The following is a 25,360-nucleotide window of genomic DNA, read 5'->3' as shown; positions in this document are numbered from 1 at the left end:
TGGTCTGAGTGGATGGGTGGGGAGAGAGTATTCTAGGAAACAGCACTTTTGACAAGAATTGTTTCTTTGCCTGTCCCACGGCCCCTTCTAAAGACTGTCCTCCACCCACAGTCTCTCTCAAAACAGCATTGGTGTTTACGTCTCCCACTTCTTGAGTCGGGGCTGATTGCTTAAGGGGTAGGCACAGGCTGCCTGAGACAAGGGCAGTCTACTGATGGTCCAGCAACCAAACACATGTGTGGTCTTGGTTAAACAGGTAAGTTGGTCCAGTCTATTCTTTCCCTTGAACTTTGAACTAAGAGCCCCAGGCATGTTGCCAAGTGGTGACAGAAAGTAGAGCTGGTAGGTCTTGATGCCTGGGGTCATTTGCATGTTGATGAATAAACAGAATTGGCCTTCCAGCAAACTGAGGGAATGAAGCACCTCTTGAGTAAAGAGAAACACCCCTTTGGTTCCTGGCACTTTTCCCATTCTCAGCTCCAGGCCTGCCAGCTGGACTTGGCTTCCCACCTCAAGTTCCATGAGATCTCTCTGAAGCTTTACAATCAATATCCCTTTATTGAGAACTATGTTGAGTTTCTATTGCTAATTACCTAATGATACTTGAGGAAAGAATATACTCCAAAGCACGCAGACGTGAGCGACCATGGTCTGTGTACAGTAATGTCGTTTGCTTGACATTGCCAGGTGTAAAATACACGGGCAGGTTTGAGTGAGACTCTGAAGGAAGACTTGGTGGACCGATTAGCTATGAGACGTGAAGATGAACAACTAGCTGTGAGATGTGAAGGTGACCAATTCTGAAGTTCTGACTGGACCTTGGAAGAGCGATGGCAGCATTGATAGAAAGCTAGGGCAATAAAGGAAAAGGGGAAAAGAATTCACCTTTAGATATGTGAGGATCTCTGGAAAACATGTAAATATTGAATGGTCATTTGGAGAAAGGGGAGATGAGGGGCCTACACTGACGTTAGAGCAAGAGAGAATGGGACTCTGTGAAGAGCTATGGATGGGACCGAGAGTACTCAAGGATGGGGGTTAGGAAAACCGAAGGAGAAGAGTTCAAAAAGCAGATGTAATAGTAATAGTAATAATTATTATTAATAGTAATAATAATAATGTAATAGTAATAGTCTATAAAACACAGCTAGGACAGCGAGGAAATGAGGATAATAGGAAGGCAAAATACATGTGCAACGGCCCCCTTAGTTCTCCCATTTTGGAAGAGATTTCAGTGCCCGGATCCGGCTACGAGAACACGGGTGTTATTTTGGATAGTAAATCTTAGTTTATGGGAATCTGCTCTGTTGAGCGTTGCTTTATTTAATATTCAATACAATGCCATATGTACTTACCAAATATATTTTGATTAATAAGATGAAGGTTCCTGTGCTATAGTTATCTCCATAGACTTAAAATTAGGAGGTGGGAATCTTGGCATCTGTGGCTGGGGGGAGGGACATTTGAAGGCTCCGTGTTTAGAAATGACACGTAATGAAGACTGTTCTCTGGGCATCCTTCAAGTAGTCATGGCTAATTTGGATCCGGAGTTTTGAGGGAATTTAAATTTGGGGATTTCCCATGTGAAGCATCATTTTGCCATCACGTGCTTAGCTAAAAATGCTCCTTTTCTAGGAACGCTCATACTAGTGAAACGTTGTTAGTCTGGAAAGAGAATAAAGGACAAATGTTGCCATTTTTCCTGCGCTGCAGACTTAACCAACTAATTAAATCCATTTTGCTTTCTGGGCTTATGGTGACTTTGTGTAATTCAGACTGGAATCTTGTCACATCCAGAAGATCTGTCGTTGTCTAGGTTACCATGGCAGCTAAATTTTTTCCTTTTTGTAAAATTATCCCCAGCCCTTGGCTTCAGTTAACCACATAAGCCGGTGTATTATTAGCTTAATGAAGGGACCCTTTCGGCAGGCTTCTTCCAATGCTGGCAGGTAGCTGTCCAACGAGCATGGTGTTGCCGTGTTTAGTATCTTATTCTCAGCATCCATCTGGAGCTCTCTTACAAAGCTGGTAGGTTTTGTGCCAGTGAACATCCTGCTGCTTCTGAAGAAAATTCATCTCCTTCTTCCTTAAATGTGACCCGTGACATCACATTGTCCTCCCCAGACCACCCTGAGCTCCACACTATTAGGCGTGGCTTTGTTGTCATCTAAACATTCATAGTTATTGTCTGTGCAAAGATTCATTTTTCACGTCTCTAGCTATAATGCAACATACTCTGGGATCGGTTTCAAACTCTAATGATTAACACATGTTTATTCACTCCAAATGGAGCTGCGGCTGCAGTCCCTGATGTACACATGTCATTGCGTTTGGTTTTGTGTTGTTGTTATTATTGTTATTATTTTCCCTACCTAGGTTGGCCCTTCACATGGATCAGAAGAAGCTACTAGCAATTCATTCCGGAAATCTTTGTCTTCTGCCTTGGAGGCACCTTTCCGCGCTTGTCATTTACCCGTAAGGTGTGTCCCCAGATCACTTTCTTGGCACCATGCAACGGTCATCGAAGTTTAACTCTGTGCCCTGCATTAAGCTTCACAGGGTATGTATACTCCCACAACGTAACGACAGCCAACTAATGGCAAATTTACCTTCCGTACTCAGGCAATAACGCACACCAGAGAAATACAGATAGGAGAGAAGCAATCTTTGACTGAGTCTAAAATACTCTAGATGAACATGTAATGACACAGAGGTGGACACTCACGATGAGATTAGGAAAATTAGGGACATCTTTTTTGTTTGCTAGAAAAGAAAAATCAAACATAGGATTGCCATTATCAACTGCTTCCGCTGGTGCGGGCACTTCCCTGGGATGCATCCCAGAGAGGCATGGTCAGGTTTTGGGGAAGAAAAGGGAAGTTACTTACCCATCACCCTCCAAATGACAGCACTGTCAACTCTACTCAGTGAGCCAGGGGGAGAGCTTCATCAGCCAATATGCAAAAACGCAGATAATTTGGAGCCTATTGTGATTTACTGAGAGATTGCTTTGGGTTAAATGATTTTCCCTCTTTTCTAAACCTCATCCTAAGCCGATGCCCGAGCCAAAGTGAAGTTTCTGCAAAAGCATCCAGAAGTAGAGGTTAAAGAGCCGCTGTGAAATTTACTTCGTCCCTGAATTTACAGCTTTGTTAAGCAAAACTATATAAAAGCCATAAAAGGAAAAAAGCTAAGGACAAAAAGGGAAAGCCCAATAACAAACAAGCACTTCCAGCCAACTCTCTTCCCCCGCTTAACCTGACACGAAGAAAGTAAGCATGGCCCATAGAAACTGTTCGTATTCTCTCCAGCTTTCATAATCTGTAAGTGATCACAGATAAGAGACCGGTGGATATCTCATTCTTTATCCTGACCTAAACATTTCTCTCTTGCCATTTACCTCTTCTGAACCCGAGGTCTCTCTGATAGAACAATCAGGTTTAAGTCTTGAAAGAGAGTGAAGCGATTGTGATTTTTTAAATTGTACCTAACACACAAGGAATGCAGAGTGAATGCCAAGCTATAATCAGTTAAATGTCCTCTTTTATTTATTCCATTTCTTATGCTCTGCGTTTGAATGCAGACTCATGGAACCTCTTGTTTTCAAGGGACACATCTAATCACCTGTGCCAGGTGGTCCCAGCCTGAGGCTCCCACACAGCCATTCTTCAGGTTTTCTGCCAGGGTGGGTTCGTCCTCTCTATACTTCTCCAATTGTCTATAAATAGCGTCACTTGTGAGGATTGTTGAAATAATTTGTTGCTATAATTATAGTGACATTTCTAGCATGTTATAATCATATAAAACTGCAAAAATAGAAGGATGCTATTTTGGAGTTATTTTTTTCCAGCTCCGTTTGTGTCGCACGGAATGGAAGGAAAGATTAGGAATGCCACTTGTTTAGAGAAGAAACCCGCTGCTTTGTAGAGGAGAGAACAAGGACACGCAAAAATCAACAGTACTTTCTTAAGAAGGACGGCAGCTGGCTACATTGAAACTGACTTGGTTTTAGTCAAAAAGAAGAAAAGAAAAGAAAAAACTCCCAAGTATAATTCCATACATATAGGAGAAGTGAAGACATGTGGTGATATCCTTCCAGCTCAGGGTCTCAGCCAAACCAAAGTCATTTTAATTTTTCATAGGCTTTTACATTTTTGATGACATCGTCTCAGTTAAGGAGTCACAAGTATCTGAAAAAGAAATAGCTAGGATGCTTGTACTATAAGAATCTTTGAGAAGGACTATATTTGGAATTGACAGAGTATTTTCATTGCTTCTGAATGTTCAGCCAATGCCAATTAAGCAAAATAATTGCCTATTGATACAATGCTGTTTGCCAGTAAACAATCACAGTTTGAGGACCGTGCCATAGTGACAGGGGCTTTGAAGCCACTTCTCAAGATTCCATAAGAGTGTAACGTGTCCTCATATTGCTATACTGACAGAAGTATAAAGTGCCTAAGTTTATTTTATTATCAGTACAATTGCAGCACGAAGTATACGGTGTGGTGATTTGATACACGTATACCTTGTTAAAGGAGGCCAACAACTGAGTTAATTAACACATCCATCCCCTCACATGTTCACCTTGCATGTGCGTGTGTGAGAGAACTCCTCAGTTCTACTTTCCTAGCAAATTGCAGCTACGCAACGCGGTATTACCAACTATAGTCGCCATGTTCTGTATTAGATCCTCAGACTTTATTCAGCTTATGACTGAAAGTTTGTACTCTTTTACCAACGTCTCCCCAATTTCTCCTACTCCTCAGCCCCTGGCAACCACTTTTTTCTCTCTTTTTTTTGTGAGTAGGGCTATTTTTTAAAAATAAAATTCCATATACAAAGGAAGCATGCATTATTTGTCTTTCTCTGTCTGACTTATTTCACTTAGCATAATGTTCTCTAGGTCCATCCATATTCTCACAGAAGGCAGGATTTGCTTCTTTTCTAAGGCTGAATAATATTTCATGGTGTATATATGTGCATCTATCACATTTTATTTATTTATTCACCCATTGACAGTAACTTGGGTTGTTTCTGTATCTTGGGTATTGTGAATAATGCTGTAACAAACATGGGAATGCAAATACCTTTTCAAGATAATGATTTTGTTTCCTTTGGCTGTATCTCCAGAAGTGAGATCGCTGGATCCTATGGTAGTTCTATTTTTAATTTCTTGAGGAAGCTTTATACTGTTTTCCATGTTGGCTGTACCAGTTTCCATTCCCACCAATGGTGGACAAGGTGGACTCTTCTCCACATCCTCACCACTATCTCTTATCTTTTTTTTTTAAAGATTTTATTTATTTATTTGACAGAGATAGAGACAGCCAGCGAGAGAGGGAACACAAGCAGGGGGAGTGGGAGAGGAAGAAGCAGGCTCATAACGGAGGAGCCTGATGTGGGGCTTGATCCCGTAACGCCGGGATCACGCCCTGAGCCGAAGGCAGACGCTTAACCGCTGTGCCATCCAGGCACCCCTCTTATCTTTTTGATCATAGACAGCCTAACAGGTAGGAGATGACATCTCATTGTGGTTTTGATTTGCATTTTCCTGATGATTAGTGACACTGAGCACCTTTTCATGTACCCATTGGTCGTATGTGTGTCTTCTTTGGAAAAATGGAAAAATGTCTATTCAGGTCCTTTGTCCATTTTTAAAATTTATTTTTTACTTTTCAATTTTTATTTATTTATTTATTTTGCTGTTGAGTTGTATCAGTTTTTTTTTTTATATATTTTGGATATTTATCCCTTATTGGATATGTGGTTTGCAAATATTTTCTCCCATTCCATGGGTTGTCTTTTCATTTTGTCAGTGGTTTCTTTTGCTGTGTAGAAGATTTTTTTTTTTTAAAGATTTAATTTATTTGACAGAAAGAGAGAGAACACAAGCAAGGTGAGCTGGAGAGGGAGAATTGGACTCCCCACTGAGCAGGGAACCCCATGTGGGGCTCGATCCCAGGACCCTGGGATCATGACCTGAGCCAAAGGCAGATGCTTAACCAACTGAGCCACCCAGGTGCCTCTGCGTAGAAGCTTTTAAGTTTGATGTAAGTTTGATGTATTTTTGTCTTTGTTGCCTTTGCTTTTAGTGTAAAGCCAAAGAAAATCATTGTCAATACCAATGTAATGGAGCGTACCACCTGTGTTTCCTTCTAGAAGTTTTACAGTTTCAGGCCTTATATTCAAGTCTTTAATGCATTTTGAGTTGATTTTTATTTATGGTATAAGAAAAAAACTAGGGGACCCGTTTCATTCTTTTGCGTGTGAATATCCAGTTTTCCCAGCACCATTTATGGAAGAGACTGTCCTTTCCCTCTGTGTGTTCTTGGGATCTCTGTCAAAAATTAAGAGACTCACATGCATGGGTTTATTTCTGATCTTTCTATTCTGCTCCATGGACCTATGTGTCTGTTTTTATGCCAATACTACCCTTTGTTTTGATTACGATAGATTTGTGCAGTTTCAAATCAGGAAGTGTGATGTCTCCAGCTTTGTTCTTTCTCAAGATTGCTTTGGCTATTCAGGGTCTTTTGTAGTTCCATAAGAATTTTAAGGTTGTTTTTTTCTATTTCTGTGAAAAATGCCATTGGAATTTTGGTAGGAATTGCATTGAATCTGTAGATCACTTTGGGTAGTATGGATTTTTTAACAATGTGAATTCTTCCATTCATGAGCACAGAATATCTTTTTGTGTCTTCCTCTATTTCTATAAACAATGTCTTATCATTTTCAGTGCATAGATCTTTCATTTCCTTGGTTAAATTTATTCCTAAGTATTTTAGGAATACTTCTGATGCTATTGTAAATGGGATTGTTTTCTTTATTTCCATTTGGTATTTGTGCTGAGCCCAGGGTGGGGGAAAGCTGCAGGAAATACTTGCACATCCATTGAAATTGGTTTTGTTTGTTTGATCTGGTCCTGTGAATGCTGAGCCCCATTGGCTATCATAGCTAGGTAATTTGAGGGCCCATTCCCCAAAGGGATGGGCAGCCACCACAAATGTTGGGAAGTTGGGACACTACATGGGTGGACAAGCTCATTCCAGGGAGAAGCTGGAGACTTGGTTTTATTGTTGGAGTGAGCCACAGGGAGAAAGCAAGGAAAGTGCCCACCAGCTCTTTTGGGCTCTGGGGAAGGTCCCAGTCAGCACCTAAGAAGAGGCTGATTAGAAGTTGGACCTATGGGCAGCAGCTTGGAAAGTGTGCAGTCAAACCCCTTCCAGGAAGAAACTGGGGGATGGGTGTTTTTGCCTGCTCCCTCTGCACTGAGCTGGGGATGTAGCCAAGGGGAGTGTTCACTTGCCCATTTAACAACTGCTTCTTTGTTTGCTGTAGAGCTGTGGGACTGGTAAATACCAGCCTCACTGACTTTCAGAGCTAGGTGATTTGGGAGTCTGTCCCTTGGTTGGGAGGCTGTCCCTTGAGTGGCAGCCTTAAAAGTTAGGATACCATATATATGGTCCAAACTCTTTGGTCCTCAAAGAGAAGCTGAGAGTTGGAGGTTCCCTCCTGATGGCATGTCACTGTGCCCTGGGTGCAGTTTATGGCAAGAGTGGGTCTCAGCCTTTTCTACCTGGTTTGATGTGGGTATTTTCTGTGTCATCCAATGTGCAGCAGTCATTCAACTAGTTCTAGATTTCTCTCAGAGGCAACTGATCTGTGGGTAGCTGTACACTCAGTGTGTCCATAGGAGGAAGGCCAGTCAGAGACCCTCCATTTTGCCATCTTGGTGATGTCACACCTGTCAGAGTTTATTTTAGATGAAACTTCTCTTCTGAGTGCTGATGCTGGGACCTACTCTTTTGACCCGGCTGATGACATCTAACAGCAAAATGAGAATTGGCACGGCCTGTTTTTGTTTTTGTTTTTTAACACTGATTAGAGTAATACTTTAATTTATTTGTGTATTTGTTCCCCCACATGTCTGTACACTCCAGGAAGGAGAAGATCCTGTCTGGTGTGTAACGCAGCCTTATTTCTAGTCCTTGGCCGAGGGACTGACATGTAGTAAGCTGAGAAGCCGTAGGTCAACATGAGTTGAATGAATGAATGAATGAATGAATGAATGAGGGACTAGGAGGACTTCAGATTAATTCTGGCTTTACAATATACGTGTTTCGTAAATTTGGGTAAGCATTTCACTTCTTGGAGCCTCACATTCTTTATTTACAAAATGGCTGTTTTGGCCTGGAAGCTCTTGGAGGTCCCCAGTTTTAAATTCCAGAAATGAGCACACGGTAGATGCCTCAGAGCCCTACCACCACTTCTTTTTCTGGAAACCATCTGCTCAGCCCCCAGCGCCATCTCACTCTGCAGGAGCACTTTTCCTGGATATAGCCATTTAGGCCAGGGATGGACTCTGGAATTGAGCTGAAAGGAACATATTCTCTTTCCCAGGGATTTGGCATTAGACCTGCAGTCCTGCCAATCAGAGTCTGGTTGTGGCTGTGCGGTGACCTGTGGATTTGGGAGCTTTAGGGGTGGCCGCCTCCTGCCCAGCGTGGGTAGCAGACAGTGGCAGTCAGAATGCAGAGAGGGAAGAATGAAGTAATCCACAGAGCAAAGCAGGCAGGACAAATGGAGAGTTCTGGCAACTCCCAGTCCCTTGCTGAATCCTGAAGCTTTCTTGACCTTGGGTTCCATAGGGTGGCTTGTATACTGCCAGTAAATTCCCTTGTTTTCCCTCTTTTTTGGATGAAAAGTAGCCCTAATTAGTTTTGTTATTTATTTCCAGAGACCCAGATAAATATATACATACATTCTTCTCAATAATTAATTCTCATTTAATTGGTTATTTGGGGAAGTTTGCTCGCTTCTTTAAATCCTCATTCTTAGAAACCTATACCCAGTATTTTCTGTGAGTAGCATTTATCAGGACCTGTAAAGCATGCCTCTCTCCGGGATAGTCTTTTGTGTTTCTAACAGCGTAAAACTGGGAGACAAAGAGCCTTTGACCTGGGTTGAGTAAATATTCTATTTCTCAGCACCATATCTGAACAGGTTGGTCTGGCCTGCTTTGCTGACTTTTGTGGCTGTTCCCTGCACACCTGCTGTAATTCTCAGCACACCTCTGCAGATTTCCCAGACCCTGACATAAGTCACCTCTCTGATAGATATCAGCACAAGCCCCCATCTACGCTTGGTCTCCTTTGAACTGCCCTATCTTGTTGTCACACACATCCTGACTTCATATTTCCCTTCCTGATCTCACTGAGAAACGAGAAATTGGGTTATGAGTTATCTAATTCCATTAGCCTCATTATTCCTCAGAAATTTGTGTCCTGGAGAGGTAGTGCTACTTAATAGAGGAAGCAGAAGACTCGGGTTCTCCTGGTAACTGTGTGACCCTGGACAAATCTCTTGCCTTTCTCATTTATGAGATCAGAGCCAATTGCATGATTTCTGTGATCGTCTCACCCTCACCCCAAGGTCCGTTTCAATGACCCCCTCGCAGTGCTTATAGTACTATCTATTTCTAGCCTCTCACACTACTCTCTTATCAACCTCCAGGACCTTGAAAGGCCAGGGTCTTATTTACAGGTGTACCTTTTTCCCTGTAAGGCTCTCAGTTTTACTGTAGGTGTCTTAAAGTTTTAACAAACTGAGCTGTTAAAATAAAGTGGCTCCCAGCAGACAGAGGGAAGTCAGGGCCTGGGAAAGCCCTGCTCCTCCACCTGGAACGTCCTGGATTAGCCAGGTCACTCTCTACATGCTAGCAGCGTTTGCCCACATTTCCCCGTCTCCTTCCTGGATCAGCAACATTACCAGCCTGGTTGTTTTTTGCCTTAACTTGGTGTTAAGCTTTCCATGTTTCTTCTCCATTAGGATGCTTTTTTGTTTGACAAACCTGAAGCTTCCTCCTTTTGCTTGCTTCATATTCTAAACTTGCAAGGGATTGGGGTCCTTGAAATGTCTTTAATAATCGTTTTCTCTTTCCGCGGCCATCATAGGCCCACACCTTGTTCTGTGGATAACATCCCCCGAGCTGTAGGCAATGAGATAAGACTTGAGAGTGGCTGGCCTTGGGACTCTACAGTGAAGAAGAAGACACTAAAGGGTTTGTCTCAGAATCTATGTTGCTGTCTTAGTGAGAACCAATTTAGCCACGTTGGCCCAAACCCTTCTCCTCATATGCCAGACTGACCATTCACACATCCGTCAGACATCATCGTCCAGCTTCCTGAGCGTAGTTGTCCTACAGTGCTGGGTCACCACAGGAAGGGCAATGGCTGCTCAGCTGGCCACCATTTTGGAAGTCTTTCTTTACCATCATTTTATTGGGGCAGATTTTGAACAATAATGGTACTTAAGATATTTAAACCAAAATTTTATAGATTGACCAGGGCTTTGTCATGGCTCTCTACCTGCCAACTGCAATCCCTTGCTCTTGTCAGTCTCCTATGAGTTCCTCAACTCCTTTTCCCTTGGAGCTGAGATCATGCCAAAAAAGGGACTGAAAATAAACTAACTCACTATGTGGAAAAAAAGGAGATTTTCTTATGACTATTAGTTTGCAAAAACAAAATTAAAGATAATACAGGTTCACACGATGTCATGGATAATGACAACAAACTAGATGACAGCCAAGAAAAAGCCAACTTTATTGCTTTCTTGCAAACAAGCCAAAAACAATAGTTCATCATGTTTCCACTACATTCATAATGGAGCATTTTATGATCTAAGGAGAAGGTTGATGAAATACAAGGCTTGTGCTTTGGCTAAAAAAATGTCGATTTTTGTTAAAATCTTTAAATTTGTTTGTCACGCTTTCTAAATTCCAAGCTAATTTCCTTGAGGCTAAGGTCTCTACTAATTTGTTTGCTTCTTTTGTAACATAAAGGCCATGAAATTTACACTTAAAATGACCATTGTTTTGTACTGGGTTTTCTTGGCCAGTTATTGCCTAAATAATTTTTACTATGGCTTTTCGGGGCTGATTCATTCAGTCTTGGCAGTTACTGAATATTCTTGTCCTTCACAGCTATAAGGATGTCTCAAGTTGGCAGGAAGGAAAGAGAAGCCTTTGTGCTGTTGAATACCAAATCTGGCCTCTATTACAACACTGAAGGAATGCTTTTCGGAATGACATTGGAAACAGCCAAAAGAACATCCCAAAGACCTTCTGACATTGATAGAGAGAAGTTCCCACTGAGTCATTGGTGCTCAGAAAGGCAGGCGGGGCCGCTTATTCTGAATGAGCAGAAATTTCGGTTACAGTGTTTGGCTTAGATAATATGTTTTAGAAGTGGCCAGAGAGCATTGCGAGGGACCATAGCTAGATGACCCTCACAAAGGCCCATGCACCAAACAGCCTTCCACTAACCTTGGTTTACAACTGAGAAGTGAGGAGACGCCCAGCAAGGAGATTCTTTCCAGCATCACAGGTCTAGTTACCACCTGCAGACCAGCAATTTAGGAGAGGAGGCAGAGTTGGGGTGAATCTGCAGAGTGGACTCCAGTCATCCATCTTGGACCTTCTGGAAAGGAAGTGAGAGAAATTCTTGAAGCAGTGGATAGGGATAGACGGCAGGTAAAGAGAGGTTAAAGAAAATCCAGAGTTTGGCCCTAGAGGCCAGTACGTGGGAACCCTGGCTGATCCAGGAGAGACGAAGGAAAGGACCTTGACAACCAGCCCCTATGCACCTAGGGCACTCCCTTCTGGCTCTTACCACTTTCCTTCCAGAGAGGAGCAGGGCCAAGGAGCCAGCCCAGACTGGTTCAAACTGACCAGAAACAGGAAGGTCGCCAAATTTGACCTTTCACTGACTTTCCTCCTCATTTTAATGCTATAAAACATACCCAGACCATGTTCTGTTAATTGCTCCTGCGCACCCACTTCCCTGGGCTTCCCCTCCCCAAATGCTTGAGCGTCATTCTTTTCCCACCTCGGCCCTTTAAACCTTCCCCTGGCTGTTGTTCAGGGAACCAGGCTGACACCTTTGTTGTGACTGTGTCTCCCTTTGGCGGCATCTGCTGCCCCCAATGAAGCCTTGCCTATACCTTTAAATTTTGGGTGCAGTCTCATTTCCACTGTAGCTGGGTCCCAGTCCAGTCCAATAACAAAAGCAGTCAGTGTTAGGACATGGAATCCTTTTGGGATCATGACCGAGTCCTCTGCACCTGTTGCTCCACTATGGTCTGAGCCCCTGGTGTTTGTGGCTCTTCTCCTCTGTTCAGGCTTGGGTTTGGCAGCGACCTAGATGAGGCAGAATAAGTGGGAGGAAGTGGTGAGGAGGGTACCGAGCCTGGTCACAGCAGTGGGAGGAAGTGGTGAGGAGGGTACCGAGCCTGGTCACAGCACTGGTATCTGCATTCTTCTGGGGAGAAGAACGAAGCCAAATGCCAAGTCTTAACTTCCAGGCTTTCATTGTCTGAATGAGCTGATATGAGAGTGAGGACCTAGGTATCCCCAGTTTTCCCAGCAGAGACAGTTGGGGCAATTTCACAAGGGTGTGAGGCCAGGGAGAAGTAACAGTGTGTGTGTGTGTGTGTGTGTGTGTGTGTGTGTGTCCGTAAAGGCATGGAGAATACCCAGGATGTTACAAGCTCTCTTTTCAGAAAAACGATCATCATACTTATTATCTTGCCAATTAGACCTGTGTGAATGTGTGGACAAAATAGGGAAAAAATGGAAAAGATACAGTTATTTGATCCTCTCCTGCTGTTTCTTCTCTACCCAAGAGAACACTGAATGAGAAAGAGGGTGAGAAGTCCTGGGAAGCAAAGACCGCTGCCCCGTGACACCCACAGGTCAGCCAAAAATGACTGGCACGATTTTAAACCTAGTGATTTTTGAAATTTCATGAGGAAAAGAAACACTGAACTCCTTTTCTGGCATGTTAAATAATGATAATATATGCTTTAAAAACTCATTATAACCATTAACATGAATAACTAGTGATTTAGAATTTGAGTTAAATAGTTAGGCTGCTACATTTGTGCTCTTTGGGTGTTTGAATATAATTATTTGAGGATTAAATTGAGAGACATCGCACAGTACCAGAAATAAATAGCATGCTTGCTTGCAAAGCCAAAATTGGAATGGAGAAATGAGAATTCTTAGGGAAAATGTCTGTGGTATGAATGAATGAATGAATGAATGAATAAAAAGTAAGATATTCCATACTTTAATTATAAGGAAGATTTCAGGAATAAATTGATTGAAGTTTTTAAGGAGAAGATGAGAGAGTAATATAAGACCTTAAGAAATGTTTCTGCCTTTGTTTTTATGGTCTCTAGGATGGAAGAAGGGATTGATTAAAGAGGCAAAAATGTATTTTTATTATTTAGAAACCTTGTTCACTTAGACAAAAACAGGTGATAGTTTACTTCTCTTCGTATGAAAGGCATATCTAGGACCCATTTAAACATTATCTCGGGTAGGAATTACAAAACCCAGTGCACCATCCTCATTACCTAATAGACAAATCCTTGGTGGTTTATATTGTACCTAGGAAAAAAAGTGGAATTTATCATCAAAGCTCAGCAAATCAGTAGCTATTTGCTTTATTATAAAGATGACCTTGGATTTGGAATATACTTAGGATCAGATGACTACATATATTTTTGAAAAAAAGAAAATCCTTTCAATTAAATTTTTTACTGTGTAAATGTGTTTCTAGTGATTTAAGTCAGACCCTGAAGGCTGATTTTAATATCCTTTCATTAAGGATTTCTTTGATGTATGATTCCAGGGTACTTTTGGCTCAAAGTACTGGCTATTGAGATATTAGTGAAATATCAAGCGAGGTGCACAAAATAGCCAGCTCACAAACAGGATTCTGAAGGTCCTCCAAAAATAAAATCATCAAAAAGAAACTTTGAAATGCAATGTGGAACAGAATGCAGGAGGCATTTTCAAAGGCTTTGCTGCCTTTGGACTCACAGACCACCAAAAGATTAGCAAGATTCTGATGTATGAGAACGTCAGGAAGTTTCTGGGCTCACTCATCCCTCGTGACTAAAAAGCCAACAAAAATTCAAAACGTCAAACCATTTTATGATATAAAAAAGAACCCAATCCGTGCATGTTTGTAATTTCCATAAATTAGCCTCGTAGGCCAGCATGGTGTTACGTAACATTGTCAAGCAATGCATCATACAAATTAGACAAGGGCTCTGGCCAAGAACCATTTTAAGGACAATTACAGATCTTGTGCCGTTTCCTGCACACTGAGCTCAGATCTTCTCCATCTGACTGGAATCACAAAGAAGAAACTGAACATTTTACCCAAAATATTATTGTCAAATGGTGGCACAGAAGCCCTTTCTGAGAGACAGGACTTGGGCAAGCCTGTGCAAGGTGGGGGGAGGAGGATGTCCTCACACAGCCTCCCCTGAGTCCATCCCAGGCAGGTGCCAGGACCTGGGCTCTGAGGCGGTGGGCTGGATTTGCAAATCACATTTCAAACGAACAGTGAGATGCAATTAGGGAGATCAGTGTACGAAAACAGCACCTGAGGGCTACTGGAGTGGGAACACAGAATTGTGCTGAGGATTCGAGAACAGTTCCAACATGGTCATTAAGATACGGTGACATGGGACTTCTTAAAATTTTCCACTTCCCCGCTGGAGACCCCAGACCTTGTCAAGAAGTCTCCTCCCTGAGCTTCCACCGCCTTCCTTGCACCCCCTTTCTCTCCCTTACACATCTTTGCACCTCCACGCCCTTGCAGATACCCTTCCCCCCTTCTTGGACTGCCTGAGCTGCACACGCCTTGTCCACGTTCTAACAATCAACAGCTACTCACCGTGTGCAAGCACCGTGCTGGAGATTGATGGTAGTCAAAGATCTTTAAGACCCAGGTACTTCCCTCAAAGGGTTTAAAAATCCCCTGAGAATGAAAAGAAATACATGTGTAACAGATAGAAACATAAGGCAATAAAATAGCCCAATGTACAGGAGTGATATAGGAATTCAGAGGCGAGAGCTCATCCCTCGGGAATCGTGGAGACTTCATGGAGTGGGCATTTACCTAGCCCTGAACGACAAGCAGGATTCAGGTAGGTCCAATCCAATGGGGCTGAAGCATGGACGGCATTTCCCCTAGGATTTCAGCATGAGCAAAGGTAAGCCAGCAGGAGGAAGGAAAGAGATAGGCAGAGAGGATGCTGGTGATGTTCACGTGTCCAGAGCAAGGAGCAACTTACACACTGTCTGCTAGGTTGTCCAGAAAGTGAGGAGACACTAGAGTGAAGGGCTGTTTTAGGAATAATATATGGGGTCCAGCGCCACCCTGGGGACAGGATACTCTCAGGGGAAGTTCATGCTCCATGGTGTCTGGGGGCCCCATTCCACAACTTGGCAAGAGCCCATCATGCAGCTGCTGGGTTCTCCCAGCAGCTGCTGTATCAGCGTGCTTTGCCCTGGCTTGTGGTGAGGAAGTCAAACCATGCATCTTCCCTTCCATGGCCTGCTGCCCCAACCCCTGTCAGATGGGGGACCTCAGGGCATTGCACCTAGATGTGCTAGGTTCCTGGGTCAGGAACAGCCTGATCCACGCTCCACCCTGAGATCCTGCAAGGCACATGTGTCCAGCTGTGACATTCCCTAAACCTTTGCCTAGCTCCTTCTGGGAGCAGAGGGTACCCGTGATTGCTGGGCAGAAGCCAGGGAGAGGAGGCCGGCTGGACCCAGGGAGCTGGGGTGTGGCTCTCTGGGAACCCAGGAGGGAGACAGAAGGCCACAGGGAGATAGGCCGCAAGTTCCAAGGCACACTGGTTGCACACTGTGAGGCCTGATGTGGGGGCAGCAGAGAGGCCTGTGAGAGGTCAATGCCCTGTCACAGGTGGCTGGGGTCTGACACAGGGGTAACAATAGAGTGAGAACAGTGACAAAAGAAGGAACCATACTTTTATGGCATAGGGGGAGGGACTGGACAAGGAGAAAAATAAGTCAGAGGCAATTATGGCATTGAAAGCTTGGGTAATGCAGAAAAGAATGACACCCTGATACAGAAAGGAAAATAAGCAAGAGTCAGTTCATTTATGTTTTAATTTTAGTTTTGGGGTGGAGTTGGAGGAGGAGCAAAGGCTGGCTGTTCCATTTTGGACATGGCAACTTTGGGTGGCTAGCATCGTTACTAGGAGGAGGTGTCTACAGGCAGATGGGTATGAACCGGGAGAGGTGGGGAGACAGGGAGGGGCTGAGATAAAGACTCTTGAGGAATTGTACCAGAGCAGAGCTTCTCAGGGAGTGCTCCTGATGATACCTTCCAGAGAGAGGATGGGGAGGGGCAAGCCGACCTCAGAGAAGGTACTCATGGGATACCTGCCCTTAAAGGAAAGAGAGAAAGAAGCTCCCGGGGAAAGAATAAGATCAACAGACAGGAAACCCCAGTATAAGGCTAAGTAAGAAAGGAGTAAATTCTCAGAAGATCAATGGAGTCAACCCAGCAAATCTTGGAGAACAAGGACAAAAATAATTCTTCTTTATAATTCCCAAGGGAATACTTTCAGTGGCATCATTAAGTGGCCTACTGCATGAATGGGAGGGCTGTATGCAAATCATGACTTTCTGTGGCTGAGCTTGGCCTGGGAGGGACAGTGTAAAAGAGGCTTTGGAAGCAAGCAGTGCAGATTCAAAGCTCCATTTGGACACTTCCTAGTTGCGTGATCTCAGGCAAGTTACCTAATCTCTTGAAGTGTCAGTTCCCTGGCCTCTGAAATGTGTGTATCAGTCTGGTATTCTTCATGCGGGGAATGAATGAATGCAAAGGGTCTGGCACACTGCCTGGCACACGATTATCCTTGGGATTATATTGAAGGCTTAGGAGCAAGAATGAGGGCTAAAGTAGCTCTGTGACCTCAGGGAGTCCTGAAGTCTCATGGTTGAGACAAATAGGCACAGAAATGACTATAACAACGACAGTACACGTGCTGCAATAAAAGCACAAACAACTTGCTAAGAGAGCAAGAAAGAGGAGGGCAGAGCCGCGGCCCAGCACACCCAGTGCAGGTGTCCGAGGAGGGCCAGCATTTATTAGATCCCGGTTCCGTCGCTCTCTAGCTCTCTTGTCCTGGATGTGACACAGTGGATGCGACAACAGTGGCAAGTTCCCCCAAGTACCTATTTTCTCATTCTCACATGACACATAGTTCTCAGCCTCCCCTGGTATTAGATGTGAACATATAATACAGTTCTGGCCTATGGAACATGGAAAAAAAATTTGGGTATGTTCTGGGTCATTTCCTTGAAAGGAAGGAATATGCATTCTTATTCGCCTTTATTTTTCTCCTTGATGATGGGAATCCAGATGTGATGACTGGAACTGATGCACCTATCTTGGGCCATATGGTAAAAATTGTGAGTTGAGGATAATGTACCAGCAAAATGGAAATTTCTGAATCTGTTACCTTGTGGGGTTTCCAACCTTCCCTGGACAGTTTATTTTTAGACTGTTAAACAAGAGAGAAATAAATTCCCTTATTGCTTAAATCACTGATATTTTTGTTCTGTTATTATAACTGTGCTTGTATTCTAAAAAATAGTATACTTGTGCACATTTATAAATTAGGATAAGATACTTCATAGAGTTGTGAGAATTGAGTCCTCCCTAATGCATAAAAAGCAAGAGGCGCAGTCCTTACCATACCAATATGTACTCAATGTTTACTGAACACTTACGAACACCTAAGTAGTATACTCATGGAGACCTTCCAAGGAATAGTGTATACACAGAGGGGAAGCAGTAGAAAAAGTTATACTTTAGGCTACCTTGTAGATAGATGTTAAAGGATTTTAACTTTATTATGCAGAATTTAAGAATGGGCTGATACATTTTGATACAAATGAAAAATTCATTATTTATAGAGCCCTTATTTGATACCAAGCATTGGGAAAACAAAGGTAAATGAATCAAGGTCCTTATCCTAAGTCGCTTGCTCGATGAGTCATCATATAGTATACTGCTTAAAAGCGTGGACTCTAGCTCCAGATTTTCTGAGTTTGAATCCAGTTTCTACTACCTTCAAGCTGGTAACCTCGGCAAATTATTTCACCTCTCTTTAATTCAGTTTCATTCTCTATAAAACAGAGATAATAAAAGCACGTACTTCAGAGTTCTTGTACGGAATAAATGAACTAATACCTACGAAGTACATAAAGCAATGCCTGACATTGAGTAAGTGCTCAGTTTGTGTTAGCTGTTGTATCCGTCAACTACTGAGACGTAACAAACCACCCCAAGCTTGGTAGCTTAAAACCACAAACACTAATTTAGTTTATAATTCTTTGGGCTGGCAATTTAGACTGGGTTCAGTGTGTGGTTCATCTTGGCATTCTTTTTCTTCTTCTTCTTCTTCCTCTTCTTCTTCTTCTTCTTCCTCGGTTGTCGTTGTTGTTGTTATGCCTCTTTATGCATCTGCAGTTGGCTGCAGGTTGGCCAGGTGGCTCTGCTTCTGGAAGTTGGTTAATTTCTATAGTTGCTGGGTAGGAAGTAACAGTGGCATTTGAGCTTGTTCTCATGGCAGAAGCAAGATTCTAAAAGAAAGTGAAAGCGTAAAAGGTCTCAAGACCTAGGCACAGAACTGGCATAACATTGGTCTCACCATATTCTTCGAGTCAAAGCAAATAGAAAATTTAGGAAATCCAAGGGCTAGGAATCTAGCTTCCATTTCTTAATGGGAACAGCAGAAAAGTCACATTGTGGAGTGTGGATACAGGGATGCAGTTAGTTGGGGTTATCTGTGCAATCAATTTACAGCAGTCTGTCTCTTGTCTCAATAATTCACATTCCTCCTACATGCAAAATATAGTCACACTCTCCTAAGACTGACAAAACATCATCTGATCATGGCATTAAACTCAATAGCAGTTCTGCATGTGGCTCTTTGAATGTAGCTCCTCTTGGTCTGGAGGTCTATGAAATGTAGAGACAAGTTACTTGCCCCCAGAGACCCAACATATAATGACAGCAGAGGGGGCGCCTGGGTGGCACAGCGGTTGAGCATCTGCCTTCGGCTCAGGGCGTGATCCCGGTGTTATGGGATCGAGCCCCACATCAGGCTCCTCCGCTATGAGCCTGCTTCTTCCTCTCCCACTCCCCCTGCTTATGTTCCCTCTCTCTCTGGCTGTCTCTATCTCTGTGGAATAAATAAATAAAATCTTTTAAAAAAATAATGACAGCAGAGGGCCAAGGCAACTGCAATAAATACTCCTTTTGAATAAAAGAGAAAGGATAGGAGACACTAGCAGTGACTGACCCATGGCAATTCTGAAATATCACCAGGTAAATGTTGTCAGGTCCCCTGACTCTGGAGTTGGGAATGTTTCCTGATTAGACTTTGGTTCCGATTCTTGTGACTGGTTCCTTGATTGATTTTTTTTTTTTAAGTTCTTACTCAATCGTCTGAACTCCTGCTCCTAGACTCTGAGATATTTTTCTTTTCCATCATCCTTCTTGGCTACCTCTGAAGAAATAGCCTATGTTGGCAGATGAATGGCTTTCTCAACCTGCTTCTGCCTATAGACAGTAGGATGCTCAGAGTCTTTTGAACATTTTGGACAATCTCAATCATCTTTAGTCTAGAATAGCAGTGCTTTTGCCTATATAACTGCATTAAAAATGTGGTGGGCATTTAATTAATCTGATTATTTTATTCACTTCATAGGACAAAGCCAATACCCAAGATTGCTCAGTTGGTGGGTCTCTCCAGATTTACTGACTGCTACTTTGGGATTTGGTTTTTGAGAGATTATACCATTAATATTTTAGAAGTCCTTTGGTTCAGTGGCAATTGAGTCATTTGTCTCAATGTGTCCCTTAATTATTTCAGAGGTTTTAACTAGTGGTCACACGGTGATACCCTTGATTTGATCTGTGTCCTCAGGCAGTATTTTACATTAAGAATCTTCTGCTATCTGGAGAGACTGGATATAAGTAACTGTTTTATTTTTCAATCCATCAAGTCATCCTGCTTGTAAATTGTCCAGTTCTATCTTTACCTCATCCCTTATGTATCCTACCACATGCAGCAAGAGGCAACCCGCTAACACTTTCAACATTCTGCCTGTGGAATCCACTTAGCCAAAACCAAGCATTTGTTAGGTTTTTATCATATCATATGATACTTCACCTAATAATTAATCAATCTATCCATTGATTGATAAAGTATATTTTATTTTGCTGCAGTGATAGCTTTTTCAATAACAGCATTACTGAGAAATAATTAACATACTCTAAAATTCATTCTTTTAAATTGTACAATTTAGCGGTCATACCACCTCACTGCTAGCTAATTGTAGGACATTTTTGTAATTCCAGAAAGAAACCCTGTAACCAACAACAGTCATTCCTCATTATGCCCTTCCCCCAGCCCCTGGCAAACAATTGATCTAATTTCTATTTCTATCGATTGGCTTATTCTGGCCATTTATGCAAATGGAGTTATAGAATATGTGCCTTTTTGTGATTGGCTTCTTTCACTTCATGTAACATTCGGGGGGGACCATTTTCCAAGTAGTTTTGCTGCTTCATAACACAGATCACCATTTTTCTAGCTTTGCAAACAATTTTTACACCATCTCTTCAGCCTCTGCTAACACTGTGCTTACTGCTTTCCCATCTTCCATTCACTCATTGGTTCCAAAACCAATGCCACACACTTTAGATGTTGGTTACATCAACATTCCACTTCTGGCGCTAATTTCCACAGTGTGATTGGTTACCAAGCTAATGTGACATCAGAAATAACCAAAAGTCAGTGGCATGCATTAATAAGCACTTAGCTTTGTTCATTAATCTATAGGTCATTTGGATGGCCCTCTTAGTCTTGACTGGCTCGCTTATATATATCCTGTCATCTTCAGGTCATGGAGATAGTTCTGTTGGCCTGTTTCAGGGGCTGGCTCGCTTTAGACTTGTCTGGCATGGTCTGGTTGGGACAACTAGGCTCTCCTTCATGTGGTCTCTTGTCCTCTAGCAGGCCAGCCTGGCTCATTCACATAGTGGCTGGGCAGGGTTCCAAGAGAGAGAGAGCAGAATCACTCAAGGTCTCTCAAGGCCTAGGCTCAGAACTGGCATACTGATGCTTCTGTCATGTTCAGTTTGCAAAAGCAAATCACACGGCCAGCTCAGAATCAAGGTGTGAGGAAATAGACTACCTTCCTGAAGGGAGGAATTGCAAAGGCACATTGCAATGGGAGGTTATTAACTGGGGCCATCGTTGCAATTCATCACAGCTGTAATTCTCATTACTGATACCAAATAGCCACAGCTAATTCAGTCAGACTGCTGGAGTTCCATAGTTTTTCCCTAATTCAATTCAGCAAACATTTATCAAGTGCCTATTGTTCGATAAACACTGTATGCAATCCTAGGAAGATAAACTGCCCTCAAGGTGTTAATAGTCTGAGAAGGCAAATAGACATGCAAACCAACAAATACGAGACAATATTACAAATTCAACAGTATGTTTAAGATAGAAAAGGAAGTGATAAATTCTACTGAGGGCTTCAAGGGAGGTTTGATAGAGAAGATGATATTAAAGTTGGGTCTTTGCAGGAGACTAGAAAATTGCCTGCAAGGGTAGAATGGATCACTCAAAGGAGAGAAAAGAGTTGGACGAAAGTATGGAAGCATAAGTACTTGTGGTGTGAATAGAAATTCCAAGTAGTTTAAGATCCTTGAAGTATCAAGTGCTGGGAGGGAAGAAGCAGAAGATGGGTAATAAAGGTAGATAGTGAGGTGATGGTGCCAGTGTGCTGGGGCTTCTCTCTAATACACAAGAATTATTTGTTGTACGGGGTTAATTGGGAGCCAGTGAAACAGATGAAAGGCAAGGTTTTTTGTTTTTTTTTTTTAGATTTTATTTATTTATTTGAGAGCCAGCAAGAGAGCAAGAGAGAGCACAAGCACGGGGGAGAGGCAGAGAAAATCTCCCCAATGCAGGACTTGATCCTAGGACCCTGGGATCATGACCTGAGCCAAAGGCAGACGCTTAACCGACTGAGCCATCTAGGTGTCCCAGCAAGTTTTCTTTTCAGAAAGATGACTAGCCTATCACACTTTTGTTAATGGACTGCAAGGAAGAAGAGAGCAAAGGCTTAGTGGCTAGTCCAGAGGCTATTGGCATAATCTCCAAGGAATGATGATGATCCATACCAAGACAATGCGGTGGAGACAAGGGAGGACGTGATATGTAAGGAATGTATAGGAAGTAGAACCTGATGAGTCAGTGTGGGAGAAGATGAAGACGAGGAAAAATTGAGGGTGACGTCCAGCTCTGTCATCCATTGCCTAGTACCCGCATTATGTTTAAACCTTGCACTCATCTGCCCTTTGTCCCTAAAGTGACCATTTTTTCAGAAGAGCAAATTTATCAACCTGAAACCTTAATCCTATCAAGCAGTAACCTACAAGTATTCTTCAACATTAAAATTTTTAAACTTTTCATTTTGGGATAATTGTAGATTCAGAGGCAGTTGTAAGAAATAACACGAAGATCCTGTGCACTTTTCATCGCGTTTCCCCGTCACAGTAACTAACCATACTGCAATTTCACAAGCAAGAAATTGACCCTGCTACACTGATCAACTATATTCAGAATTCACCGGTTTTACATGCATTTACTTATGTGTGCACGTATTTAGTTCTTTGCAATTTTATCCACGTGCGGATTTGTGTGACCACCACCACAGTCAAGATATAGAGCAGTTCCATCACAAGGATACCCTGGGCTGCCCTTTATACCAGTAGCGGCTTCCATTTCCTGTTCTCTGGCCCCCGGTAACTACCAATATGTTCTTCTTTCTATAATTAGGTTATTTCAAGAATGTTATATAAATAGAAGCACGCGGTATATAACCTTTTAAATTTGAATAATTCCCTTGAGATCCATCCAAATTGTTCTGTGTATCGATAGTTCAAAGTTCCTTTTTCTTGCTGAGTAGTAGTCCACGGTACAGATGGCCCACAGTTCGTTTAACTAGTCACCCATAGAAGAACCTCTGGGTTGTTTCCAGGCTTTAGCTATTAGGAATTAAGCTGCCACAAACATTCATGTGAATGTTCACTGTGTGAACATGAGTTTTGATTTCTCTGTTGCAAACAGCTAGTAGTACAATTTCTGGCTCTTATGGTAGGCGTGTGTTTAGTTCCATAAGAAGCAACCATGCTTTTTTCCGGAGTGGCTGTACCATTTTATATTCCCACTAGCAATGCCTGAAAGATCCAGTTTCTCAACATCTTTGCAAGCATTTGTTATTTTTTATTTTAGCCATTCCGATGGGTGTGTAGTGCTATCTCATTGTGGTTTTAATTTGCATTTCCCTAATGGCCACTGAGTGGAATATCTTTTCATGTGCTTATTTGCCATCTGTATATCCTCTTCAGTGAAGGGTTGTTTATGTCTTTTGCCCATTTTCTAATTTGATTGTTATATTCTAGCATGTTTTTACTCCTAGCCTCTTGTGCATTCATCTAATCAGAAAATGGTCTAAATTTTATCTTGTGTTTTCACTAAGGAGATTTTCCCATGGAAGAGAATCAAAAGTCTTAGTAAACTTCCAACACATTCCATTTAGATGGCTTACTTTTACTATGCATGAGCCATTTTATTGTACAAACAAATAGGACTTGTCCTGCATCCTAGTTTTCCTTCAAAGCCACTGGCTGCTTCCCAGTTCCTTGTGTTATACACAGGTGCCCAAGAGCAAATAATTACTTAGGCTGGCTCTATGGGGCTTGTCCTTAAGAAAAAAAAAAAAAAAGTCTGGTTTTAGGCCCAATGAAAACTTATTATTTGTGCATCTCTAAAGGAAACTGTTGACTAAGCAGTTAGGTGCATGGCAGGTAGGAAGCAGAGAATAACCATTATAGCTGCCTGTGTTTGATTGGAAACTGACAGAATTTTCTCCCTCAGAAAAGACCATCGTTCTGCATCTGAAACTCTTCACCTCCTCTGGTGTCTTGTGTGAAATGTGTCCTAGATTTACCATTTGTGGGTTTTTTTATCCAATGGGTTCAAGACACAGACATAAATTTTACCTCTTTTAAATGAGTCATAACTGCTGAATCAGCACTGATACAACTTCCTAAACCGAAAGAAGATCAAGCTTCAGTGGTTAGTGAATTGGGGGGAATACGAATTACTAAAGACATGCTAGAAAGTGCAGGAGAAGATTTTCTCCATTTTCTTCACATGAACTTACAGTGATAGCCTTTTGTATAGAGTTTCTCGCAGCATAGGATACAACCAAAGGAATTACGTAAGACTGTGCCATTTCTTTTTGAAGCAAAAATTATCAAATATATATGCATTAAAAATTAGTAACAATTCCTTTGGACGTATAAACACATATTTTTAAGTGCTGTCAGAAAAAAATACCCCACACAGCGGTATATTAAATAGGTTGCAATAAATACCAAATTCTGAAATCAGCGTGTGTCAAGAAAAAATGATTGAAGAGAGCTGACACGCACTGAAATATGGACTAGTCTAGAGAGTGCTTAAAGAAGGGAATCAAAGCAATAAATAAATAATCATTTATATTATTTTGCCTTTTTTATAAGTGATTAATTGATGAAAGGGAAGACAGGGTTAAGTAATTCAAGCACGCAACATCAATCAGAAACCACATTCTAGCTTGTCAGATGCCAACTGGTTTAGAGAGCTCAAAGAATTGTTCCCATATTGTTTTTCCTGGGTAAACCATTTCCGGTTTTTAAAGTTACGCGTTTGCTGGGTCTATCTGAGCATTTGCTTTCTGGAATAGTTGTACTGGAATAGATCTGGCATCCAGACTACCAGGTGGCACAGATGTGTGACAACCTCTGTTGGTGGCATAATGACAGAAAACCAGACAAAGAGGGTCAAGGTGTACCAGAGAACCCAGGAGCACTTATCTTTGCATTCAGCACGTGTTCATTGGACCCTTTCCAAAGTCTAGCTCTGTGCTAAGTACATGCAGTATAGAAATGGAAAATTCCAGCCTTCGCAAAATTCAAAAACTCACATGAGATGGGCACCTGGGTGGCTCAGCCGTTAAGCGTCTGCCTTCAGCTCAGGTCATGATCCCAGGGTCCTGGGATCGAGCCCTGCATCGGGCTCCCTGCTCGGCGGGAAGTCTGCTTCTCCCTCTCACACTCCTCTTGCTTGTGTTTCCTCTCTCGCTGTCTCTCTCTGTCAAATAAATAAATAAAATCTTTAAAAAAAAAAAAGCCTCACATGGGAGAGAGACACATGATCATCAAATACAATAAGATATAAAGAAGTGTTGTGATGGCAGCAAGTTCATGGTATCGCCCACATACAGAGGAGCTCTGATCCAGCCCTGTGGTGGTGATGGGGTGGGATGGGTACAGAAGGAGGTCCTGCATGAAGTGAAGACTGAGATGGATCTTGAAGGTGAAAT

This window comes from Ursus americanus, chromosome 31, assembly GCF_024610735.1.
Source record: "Ursus americanus isolate L20-20 chromosome 31, mUrsAme1.1.p, whole genome shotgun sequence".
Taxonomy (NCBI): domain Eukaryota; kingdom Metazoa; phylum Chordata; class Mammalia; order Carnivora; family Ursidae; genus Ursus; species Ursus americanus.
This window is presented reverse-complemented; position numbering follows the sequence as displayed.